Raw genomic sequence first — 12835 nt, forward strand, 5'->3', positions numbered from 1 at the left:
GGAGGCCTTAATCTCCCTGACCAGATATCATGAAGCGGCCCTTCTCTCTCAAATATGCGACTGGTTTCTCCTCCCTTCTGTTAAACCTTGGGTAGATCTGAAACATGCTCTCCTCTGACAATTTCCCCTTCCTGACCTTTTATGGATACCCCTTAGATTGCGACCACAATTCCCCTTATTCCCTAAAACAATCATGGATAATTTAAAAGTTTGGGATTATAGTCTCCCGGCCCATTTTGATTTTACCCTGCCTACCAGAAATGTTTCCCTTCAGGCGTTGAGCAGGGTTTTACCTAGTCTTAATATGTCCTACTGGATGACTTTGGGTATTGTGTCCTTAGCACACTTTTTTTCCTCATCCTCTATTCTATCGTATTTAGACCTCTGCACTAAGTATCCATTGGGACCCCCAGCCTGGTTTTACTATCACCAATTTACACATTGGTATGCTTTGATGAACACCGGCCCTACCATATTCCAGACTCCACCAAATTCTGAGTAAATTTAATAACCCCTCCTCTAGTGGGGCTATATCTTTTTGGTATTCCTTACTGTCTCCCATAGCCCCAACAGTTAAGTCCCCTGCTCAGCTCCGGTGGGAGGCAGATCTTCAATGTACTAACGATACTGGATCAGAACCTCTATACACTCCTTCCTTTACCTTCTAATATCCTGCCTATACCTTCTAATATCCTGCCTATACCTTCTAAAGATGATGCTAATTTGCGTACGCAGTCATACAGTAAATAAAGACTTAAGACCTGGAATCTGTGGTTCCAAAGCACAAGTATTATTCAAGTAAAAGTACAGTCAGTTACACGCTATTGATCCAGACACAATTCGGCGCAAAGGAATTATACAGACCCAAGTACAGTATACATACGCAGCGCTTCCGGACCAGATGTTAGGCATCAGCAAGAAACCCCTTGTCTATCAGCATTCAGCACGAAGACTAAAATAGACCGGATAATAGAGAAGTTTGTTGCTGATGTCATTGGTTCCCAGGGAGGAAGCATCTGTTACAGAGAGTTTAACAGGCTGGTTCAAATAGACTCACCCAGCCTCTAACAACTGGGGGTCTCTGCCCTCCCGCCCCCATGCAAAATCCAAACAGTTATACATTTTGTTGCTTGAAGTCTCTGCGGTCCATAAGTTGAGAATGCATGATGCGATCTCCACACCGATAGTACCGGAATTCTGTTGAAAGAGTACGCATCAGTACGAAACCAAACACGGCTTTCTTAGCATGTATAAAACCCTAGTTATCAAATATCTTTATTTCACAGGATTTATACTAACTGAACTAACTTAAATCTTATACTTTAAAGCATATGAAACCTTGTATGTGAATATGTAATGTGTGAGTATGTAGGGTTTGATATAAAGACACTAGTTAACTTGGTGCGGTTGCGTGCGCATTTAGCTACTAAACGGTGTTTTCATATAGGAATTTATGCATTCGCTAATATGCGACTAGCTAACAGCGCAATTTTGCGTATTACTGTGTATATGAGAAATGATAAAATATGCAATCGCATGGTGCTAATAGTAATATCGCCATATGTACTTAAATGTGAGTTTATCTAAAATGGCGCTTGGGCGGCCAGTCGCAAGATGGCGTCGCCGCGATTCAATTTTAAACTGATATTGTCTCAGCCAATTTTCCAGCTTTGACAGTCCACCCTTTGATAGCAAACAACATGCTATCACAATCTGTTATTGGAATTTTTATCTTAGGCTTACATTTACATATTGTTTCGTGTTATTATGGGATGGCACAAGGTGGTTCTTAATCCATCAATAATGTGTCTCTGGGTGAGGACATAAAACTACTATTATACACACACCGCGGATCTTGGAAGATCATGTGAAAGTTGTGGGAATGCACCGGTCTTATAAAAGCAGTCTTGGAGGGGAATTGAGACTTTACATTATCTGAGGTGTTCTAAAAATAACATTTCAATAATACATTCTATGCACGTCTAAATATAATACATCAAATGATGGTATTTCCTAGTTCAGGGTTGTAATGCAGTTCTATATTTACCTCGGTATTCATATTGTCATTACTGACCACCATCATAGTTTCGTTCTTGCGTTTTATTCTATTTTTAAATTTTCCACACTTCAACACAATAGGAACACACCGGGCGCATATGGCAATTATTATGATGACAATTAGTATAAGGATCAAGAATTTGCCTATGCTAGCGATCACTTATTGGACCCATTCCCCTAGACCTGAGAACCATTTTACTGGGTTCAGCCATGAAACCCATCCTTCTATTTCTTCCCCTACTTCAGCCACTGAAGCGTTATGGTTCTTACGAAACTCCAATTTTAGCTGCAGAATTTCATCCATCTTTTGGTCTATCACCTCCTTGGGGTCGCTGGTATCATTGGTGACATAGGTGCAACATTTTACTCCAAACTAGGTGGTTAACGTTACACAATACCCTCCAGTAACAGCAATTAAATAATTCAACACTAGCCTGTGTTGCACCAGTTCTTTCTTGTACACTTGCAATTCTCTCCCTGTATACCTGAATGTGTCATCGTACATCTCGGTGATATTATCTATCAATTTAGCAAGTTCCTGAAAATATCTAAAATTTAATGCACCCCGAGCAATCCTGGTGGAATCCAGTGCAACTAAAACTTGAAAGCCAGTTGTCTCACTGATTAACTGAGTGGCTTTATGCACGTCACCAGTTATCATATTTCTTTTTCCTCTGTGTTCCTATTGTGTGTGAAGATATGGTGACAGTGTATTTTTATGTATACCAAGCATTTCAACATGTGTGAGGGTCATAACTTCTGGGACTACTCTTCCCAGGTAACACAAACCTTCGGAACTCGGGGAGAGCCATTTATACGCTTTTCTTCCACATATGAAATATACATTATCAGGGAGAACATAAGGAATGGTAGGCATCATTATCATTAAGCACATTTCCGTTGCAAACAATCCTATTTCTGGGTATTCCATCTGGTACATGCAAGTTTCTGGCTGTATTATTTTAGCACAATAACCATTTGGCACCTGACCAATAATTTCTTTGATGGAACTCAATGTATACATATACCTAAAATGTTTCCCACCAGATTTAATTGAGCGTAACAGATCATGGTTTATGGACTCATTATCATCTCTTTGTGAGAAGGTCATCGTCTGATTATTCCCCGTCACCTCCCAACTCCCGGGTTTATTGGGGTTGGTTATGTTTAAACACAAAAGTGATCTATCTACTTGGAATTGATAGAGTTTGAAATGAGGTGGTTTGGATGAGAGGAATTTTCCATCCAATGTTTTCCCTTTCTGTAATTCTAAAATTTCCATTGTATTCAGCGGAAATGGCACCAACCCTACGTTATGCTGTTCCTGTGGCACGTATGAACACACCCAGCAATCAGTTTGATTTAACACTTTCCCTACCATGCTATGATAATCCTCTAAAGGAAACCCACCCCAGTACGGGTTATATTTAGGTTGGCACCATTGGATACAGTTCTCATCAACTAGGGACCCACAAAGCTCACAAATACAGGAATCTTCAGATGATAAACCTCCACACCGTCCCCGAGTATCCGGAATGACAGCCATTTTAACAATAACAGTACTAAGATTGGTCAGACACTCCCCTGATTGGTATTGTACTCCTCCTGACTCCACTCCATCAGCTCTGCCATCAGCTCCCATTTCCTCGATCGGTCTCCCATCACAGAAACTGGATATCCCCGAACCGACCAAGATGGTGAACACTCTAAAAGAGAATATGAAATTGAACACAGCAGGCCCGTCCATTGTCACAACAAAACCTGCAAGTTTCTTTTAGTTCAGGTATCTCACTACAACCTTTTCAATCCTCCTTGAACAAGCTTGCGAGTGACAGGCAGAGCCGTAACTAGACTTTTTGGTGCCCTGTGCCAGAAAAGGCATTGGCGCCCCCCTCATTTTTCAAATGGACATAATGCACCCAAAAAAGGACCATGGCTTCATGGGATAGGACCAGGGAAGTGATAGGAGAGGCCAGGAGATGCTGGGGATGAAATAAGAGGAAGCTACAAGCAAGAATGATAATAAACAGAAATTTGACAGGCCCAAACAGCGCCCCCTGCCCTGCGGTGCCCTGTGTGATGGCACCGGCCGCACTACCCTAGCTACGGCCCTGGTGACAGGTCCACACTATCAGCCTTGTCTCCGACTTGCTTCTCCACCGGTTGATTGACCTTTTTGCAGTGAGTGGAATGGACCCAGGTATCTCTCTCGGCCACCTTCAAAGATGCAGTACTCATCAGCAGCACCTGGTACGGACCTTCCCACCGATCAGTCAAACAACCTGAACGCAAGAAATTTCTGATCAATTACATATTCTCCTGGTTCAACATCATGACAGTTCATTTCAGGCATATCATTAGACAACAATTTCAGTTTCTGCTGCTGTTGCTTTAACTGCTTACTCATTGATTTAAGATACTTTACAGTTACCTCGTTGTTACCCTTCAGGTCTTCCTGTGGACTTATAATCAAATGAGGTTGTCTACCGAACAATATTTCAAATGGGGACAGATTCAGAGGAGGTCTAGGAGTGGTGCTTATGTTATGTAGGACCAAAGGTAACGCTTCTGGCCATCCTAGTCCAGTCTCTGCCATGATTTTACTTAACTTATTTTTAATAGTCCCGTTCATCCTCTCTACCTTGGCACTGGCTTGCGGTCAGTAGGGGGTATGAAGTCGGCTATTAATACCCATCAGCTTACACATATTTTGAAAACATCACCTGCGAAATGAGTACCATTATCACTCTCGGTGATTTTAGGGATACCGTACCTGCATACAAATTCCTGAACTATTTTCTTGGTAGTAAATGCAGCAGTATTAGTGGCCACTGGGTAGGCCTCAACCCAGTTAGAAAATACGTCTGTGCACACTAATACATACTTAAGGTTCCTGCAGGGTGGGAATTGGATGAAATCAATTTGTATCACCTGGAAAGGTCCATCAGTCGGTGAATGTGGGACGATTCAGTAGGGATCGCTTTCCCTATGTTCTTCCTCAAGCAGGTCAGACAGGACATTGCTATCTTTTCTGCTTGTGAAGAAAAACCTGGTGTGCACCAGTATGCCCTCACCAACTTGCACATACCTTTTTTACCCAGATGAGTCAGACCGTGTGCTGCCTCAGCCAGGCTGGGGTAATATGCTTTTGGGGCTACCGGCTTACCTTGTCCATCCCTCCAGAGCCCGGAGGACTCTTGCCCACATCCCTTGGATTTCCAGATGGACTTTTCCTGAGTTGAACACAAATTTTGCATCTCAATTAATTTCAACATATGAATTGTTTGGAAAGACATAATTTTTTCAGTTGGAGAAATTTTTTTTAACCCTGCTGCCCATTTTGCAGCTTCATCAGCTCTGTTGTTGCCCAGTGACACCGGATCATCCTCACATGTATGGGCTTTACATTTAATTACTGCCACCGCTTTGGGCAGTTGGATTGCTTCTAAAAGATGTTTTATGTGTCGGGAATGTGCAACTGGTGTGCCTGCTGCTGTCATAAAATTTCTCAGATGCCATAGAGCCCCAAAATCGTGCACCACCCCGAACGCATACCTCGAGTCAGTGTAAATGTTAGCAGATTTGCCTGCTGCCAGTTCACATGCTCTAGTTAGTGCTACTAACTCTGCCACCTGGGCTGAGTGAGGAGGACCAAGAGGCTTAGCTTCTATGATGTCTGTGTCATTTACAACAGCATAACCTGTACATAATTCACCTGTGTCTGTTTGTCTATGACAACTCCCATGCGTATAAAAAGTCACATCCACATTCTCTAAAGGTGTGTCATTTATGTCAGGTCTAGCAGTAAAGGTCTGATTCAGATATGTCATACAAACGTGCGTATCATTATGTCCGCTGAACTCACCTCCCACCAGCAACTCGTCTCCCTCCACCCTTTGTATATCATGTTGTACATATGGTAAATAGTTGCTGGATTCAGCATGCTGCAACGTTTAACAGTGATGTTTGCGGGTGCGATTAGGGCTAGTTCCCATTTGGTAAAGCTAGCTGAAGAGACGTGTCTGGTTTGAGCTGAGTTCAACAGGGCAGATACAGCATGGGAAGTGTAGACAATCATATCATGGCCCAGTACTATGTCCTCACTTTTACTCACCAATAGAGCGGTAGCTGCTACACTTCTCAAACAAGTGGGGAGTGATCTTGCCACAGTGTCCAATTGGGCACTGTAGTATGCTACGGGCCTACTGGCATCACCATGTTTTTGTGTAAGGACACCTGCAGCACAACATCGGCTTCCGTACAATACAAATCAAAAGGTTTTTCATAATCAGGTATTCCCAATGCAGGAGGTTTTGTCAGGCTATCCTTAAGATTAAGGAAAGCCTGTTCTGATTCCTCTGTGTGTATGACACGATTGGGCTTTGAGGAAGAGACTAATTCCTGTAAGGCAAGGCCAAAATAGAAAAACCTGGGATCCACATTCTACAGTATCCACACATTCCCAAGAAGGTACAAATTTGCTGTTGATTCTGCGGCAGTGTCATGTTTTATATGGCCTGGATTCTATCCATTGTAAGATGTCGTAAACTCTGGGTTAGGCAGTGTCCCAAATATTTTACTCTGGATTGGCACGGCTGTAGTTTGTCCTTAGCCACCTTGTGTCCTGTTTGCGAGAAATGAAGTAACAAAAGTTTAGTATCATTTAAACATGACATAAACGAGTCAGAACATAGCAATAAATCGTCCACATATTGAATTAGAACAGATCCATTGGCAGGTTGGAAAGATTGTAAACAGTCATGCAATGCCTGGGAGAAGATACTGGGGCTGTCTATGAAACCTTGGGGTGACCGTGTTCATGTGTATTGTAAACCTCTGTATGTAAATGCACATAGGTACTGACATTCAGGGTGGAGAGGCACAGAGAAGAAAGCAGAACAGAGGTCAATGACAGTGAAATGGGTTGCATTTGGTGGGATCTGCATCAGAATGACAGCTGGATTTGGCACTACAGGGAATTGGCTCTCTACCACCTTATTAACACCTCTAAGGTCTTGTACCAGCCTATAACCCCTCCCACCACTCTTTTTCACTGGAAAAATGGGACTGTTGGCTATACTAGCTGTACAAACTAAAATTCCCTGTTGCAATAATCGCTCAATTATTGGAAAAACCCCTAATTCTACCTCCTGTTTTAGTGGATACTGGGGAATTTTTGGTGCTTGCCTACCGCCTTTTAAATTTACCATTACAGGGCTTACGTTTGCCATTAATCCAGTGTCCTGTCCATCCTTAGTCCAAAGGGAATCTGGAATCTGGGACAACATTTCATCTACCTGGGATGGATTTTCATTTAAACTTGTAGAGTGATACATTATCCTTTGGGGAGTGTCCAACATATCCCGCACCTCATGTGCAACCCTCTCTGGGATATCTAAAAATACACCATCAGGGGTGCAGTATATAACACATCCCATTTTACATAACAAATCTCTTCCCAGCAAGTTAGTAGGAGCCGCAGCAGCCAGGAGGAAAGAATGCCTGGTATGCAACGGCCCAATAGTAACCTCTGTGGACTTTGTTAAAGGATAATGTTCCACTTTACCTGTACACCCATTGTTGGTACTGTCTCGTTGTTCACCTGTAAATTAACGGGAGATTTTATCACTGACCTGGTCGCCCCTGTGTCTACAAGAAAAGGATATTCAGTACCAGCTACATCAACCATCATGACCGGTTCTTCCCTAGTACTTCCCGTTAACCTGACTATCTGTAGACTACAGGTATGACCTGACCCCTAGCGTTGGCTACCATTCTCCTATAAAGCATTTACAGCCACAATTGGAGCTGGTGCCTGTTGGACATTTGCTGGTCTCTGTGCATATCCCTTATGGGGATGTCCAGATCTTCCCTGACTTGGGGTTCCTACTCTTTTTACTGTACAGTTTCTACTTAAGTGTCCTGTTTGTTTACAGTTAAAACATGTTCATGTATCGGGTGAAGACATGTGCTGTTGTGAGGTTTGAGCAGAGGGTAAAGGTGGTGGATACGGGTAAGGATAGGGAGTGTAAGGGTATTGTGGGGGATAAGAAGTTTGTGAGTAGTATGGGACCTGTGGTTGTGTCGGGTTAGTGGGATAGAGTTGTGTTTGTTGATGCGTGGGGTTAGTGAGGGCACATACTTGTTCAGATGTAAGTGTGTGTGCAAGTGCAAGTATGTCGGTTGGCTGTGATGTTACCGTCATTCCCTCCAGAGCTTCAATACTAATAGCCATTAGTTTTTCACTCTGGGCTTCTCTCTTCTTTGAGATGTTTTTATCATGTTCGATGGCAGTTTCTATGAGGGTATCTATTGTGAGTCCCCACCAGCCAGGCTGTGAGGTCTGAACCAGGGTTTTTAAACTCTCTTTCAGACCATCCACGAGTACCGTGACTATCATTCCCCTGTGGTGAATGCTATCTTTAATATCCTCTATCCCAGTGTACTGGGTGATAGCCTGCAGTGCCCGGTCACAATAATCTTCTGCAGATTCACTCTCCTTTTGCTTAATGGTGAAAATTTTGTTCCAGTTAACTACTACTGGAAAATATATACCCAATTGAGTTACAATGCGTGAAATGTTACCTTGGTTTACTTGGTCGGTTAAATTTAACACAATCCGTGTTAAATTAACACCACTCGCCAATCTTTATTAGTGGGCTCATGTGAACTACCCAAATTTCTCAAAAATCTTTGACATTTGGCTAGTTCCTTTTTGGGATCGGGGAAATCATTTATGATGGAATTTAGTTCTGCTCTTGTCCAAGGACAATGCATTACTACTTCCCTCGTGGGCACTATACCGTTTGCATCTGCATTTCCATTTGGAACGGTTATTGTCCGAATGGGATGCAGACCGGTAGCGCTGCTACCTTTGACCTGGTTACCTGGCTGGGGGTTTAGTCTGCTGCTGCTACGTATGGTATGAACAACTTCCTCTATGGGTGCAGAGGGTGTTAACACTTCCCTTGCTGTTACCGATGGAGATGGCGGCACCACTCATGATTGTTGTGATGCAGCATCTATCATCTGCACAGCATGGGAAATGTCAGACATTACAATAGGCTCATCATCCACATCATAAACATTTTCTCTATGGTTGCTTAAGAGAGGGTACAAATTGCTTGTTACATTTTTCTGAGAATTTTTGGTAACTGTACATGCGCATCCATCCACATAAGGTGGGGGAGGTGAGCGTGAACTGCTGGCAATACTCTCCACAATGCTACCTTGCCGCATATGCGCACCATTTTGCGGCATGCCTGTATTGCAATTTAGTGTCGCGGATGTATTCTCTGGCAATGTGCTCGCGATGCTATTTTGCGTCATTTGCACATTTTTAAGCCAAGCATCCCCTTCATGCTGCCACAGTTTTAAACATTCATAATATTTTACCTTTTTCTCTCGGGAGCGCATCAGACTGATGTGATCCCGGACATTATCTAATAAATTTTTATCAAAACTACCAATTCTGGGAAACGGTCTAACACTCTTCATCGTCATTTTAAACCATACATCACAATACCTTATCGCATAAGTACCGTACTTAGTATGCATAATACGACGAGCCGATCCGATCGGCGCCTCCATTTGCAGCACATCATTGTCTAACATCTCTACTGTTTGCGCGTCTCCCATTCTGAGACAAAGTCCTACGCTTTTCAATGAAGATTTAAACTGGTGAAAGACAATCAAGATACTTTCACTTACCTGTGGATGATTTAAGTCGGCAGCGCCCACACACCTGGATAAGATTTGAAAAAGGCAACTTCCACACCCGGATAAGATTTAGTAAGGCAACTTCCACACCTATGGAAGTTTGTATGTCGGCCTCTCTACAGCAAAGACAACATGTACACCTGCTACTGTGTATAGAGCGGTAAAGCTGCTTACCGAGCGACTAGCACTTAGCCCTTAAAGGTCATACGGTACTTTTAACTGTAGGGAACAGGTTACCCCTACCAACAAACACTCACTGTTACCCATTTTATCCTGCGCAGAAAAATACACATTAACCCAGATATTGATAATAATTGAAAAATGTAAACCTCAACGGCTTTATCTAAAACACGTGGCAGCACAACCAGAAGTACGTATACGCTATTGTGCAACCAGTCGCATACACAATAATGCGACTACCACACAACCGTATGACAACCTTTAGCTGCATACACAAAAGTGTGTCTTTTCTGTGCGCAAACCTGTGACTCAGCCGCGAACTCAGTACTGCGGCACCCCTTTAAACGTAAGGTTCTATCAACAGAGGAAAACAAACTTTTTCCTGTCTTGTCCCTGGATTCTAGTCAGCTTCCTTGATTCACACGGAGACGGATAGCGATCTTTCAGTACAAAGTGGTTGCAGGTAAACCCTGCATGTGGCCACTCCACCCTTTGCTGAAATATCGATAGACGTATGTACCGTGTGAGCAGGTAAGTGACTTCACTACGAGCCCCCAACTAACGATACTGGATCAGAACCTCTATACACTACTTCTTTTACCTTCTAATATCCTGCCTATACCTTCTAATATCCTGCCCATCCCTTCTAAAGATGACGCTAATTTGCGTACGCAGTCATACAGTAAATAAAGACTTAAGACCTGGAATCTGTGGTTCCAAAGCACAAGTATTAGTCAAGTAAAAGTACAGTCAGTTACACGCTATTGATCCAGACACAATTCGGCACAAAGGAATTATACAGACCCAAGTACAGTATACATACGCAGTGCTTCCGGACCAGATGTTAGGCATCAGCAAGAAACCCCTCGTCTATCAGCATTCAGCACAAAGACTAAAAATCCCAGTGTTTGAGCACACATTTATACCCCCCCAGAATAGACTGGACAATAGAGAAGTTTGTTGCTGATGGCATTGGTTCCCAGGGAGGAAGCATCTGTTACAGAGAGTTTAACAGGCTGGTTCAAATAGACTCACCCAGCCTCTAACAACTGGGGGTCTCTGCCCTCCTGCCCCAATGTAAAATCCTGACAGTTATACATTTTGTTGCTTGAAGTCTCTGCGGTCCATAAGTTGAGAATGCATGATGCGATCTCCACACCGATCGTACCGGAATTCTGTTGAAAGAGTATGCATCAGTACGAAACCAAACACGGCTTTCTTAGCATGTATAAACCCTAGTTATCAAATATCTTTATTTCACAGCATTTATACTAACTGAACTAACTTAAATCTTATACTTTAAAGCTTATGAAACCTTGTATGTGAATATGTAATGTGTGAGTATGTAGGGTTTGATATAAAGACACTAGTTAACTTGGTGCGGGTGCATGCGCATTTAGCTGCTAAACGGTGTTTTCATATAGGAATTTATGCATTCGCTAATATGCGAATAGTTAACAGCGCAATTGTGCGTATTACTTTGTATATGAGAAATGATAAAAGATGCAATCGCATGGTGCTAATAGTAATATCTAGAAGAAGAAAAAGGAGGGGGATATAACCCCCTATTGTACCTCAGCACACTGAATAATACCTGCAACAATATATGAAGACTATATGGTCATAGAAATTCAGAGATATTAGTTGCATGCATTTGCAAATACATGGGAGGCTGCTGGGCCACGTCACGGCTTCTCTGTTACCAGCAGTCCCTAACACTAAGGGGTTCATGTCTGGGGTGCAGTGCACCCCAAAAAACGTCCAGCCCAGGACCCCCCCAGGGCATCACACGAAAATGGAAAAAGAGTGACAGTGCAGTGTAAAGTATAGCTGTGTGTGAGTAATCATTAAGTGTGGAATGAGAGGTTAAAATATATGTGAAAAAATACATGAATAATAAACAAACATAAAAGGTGATGTGAAAAGCAACTATGTGTATTAAGTGGTGATGCCCTGAGGAGGCCCAGCCAGACCAGTCCCGGGGGCCCTACGCCCAAACGCTCACCCCAAATGTAAAATATACCAATTATAAGGCCTCATGATAAAGGCACATATATAATTTTGACAAATGTAAGGCCTCATGATAAAGGCACATACATAAATGCATCCAAATTGAGAGCCAGCTTACCTGGGAGTCACCCCTGGGAACTCCAACTAGCACTACTAGAACCAGCATGCCCTACTAATGCTGGCTCCTTCATGCAACTCATAACAAACAAACAAAAATGGCAGCTGCTCAATCAATCTAGCAGTACTAATCAGGTGCATGAAAGGGAGGGGTCATACTAAGTAGAAAAAGGAGGGGCTGGTCTGGCTGGGCCTCCTCAGGGCATCACCACTTAATACACATAGTTGCTTTTCACTTCACCTTTTATGTTTGTTTATTATTCATGTATTTTTTCACATATATTTTAACCTCTCATTCCACACTTAATGATTACTCACACACAGCTATACTTTACACTGCACTGTCACTCTTTTTCCATTTTCGTGTGATGCCCTGGGGGGGTCCTGGGCTGGACATTTTTTTGGGGTGCACTGCACCCCAGACGTGAACCCCTTAGTGTTAGGGACTGCTGGTAACAGAGAAGCCGTGACGTGGCCCAGCAGCCTCCCATGTATTTGCAAATGCATGCAACTAATATCTCTGAATTTCTATGACCATATAGTCTTCATATATTGTTGCAGGTATTATTCAGTGTGCTGAGGTACAATAGGGGGTTAAATCCCCCTCCTTTTTCTACTTAGTATGACCCCTCCCTTTCATGCACCTGATTAGTACTGCTAGATTGATTGAGCAGCTGCCATTTTTGTTTGCTAATAGTAATATCGCCATATGTACTTAACTGTGAGTTTATCTAAAATGGCGCTTGGGCGG

Source organism: Taudactylus pleione, unplaced genomic scaffold (genome assembly GCF_031769625.1).
Source record: "Taudactylus pleione unplaced genomic scaffold, aTauple2 ptg000352l, whole genome shotgun sequence".
Taxonomy (NCBI): domain Eukaryota; kingdom Metazoa; phylum Chordata; class Amphibia; order Anura; family Myobatrachidae; genus Taudactylus; species Taudactylus pleione.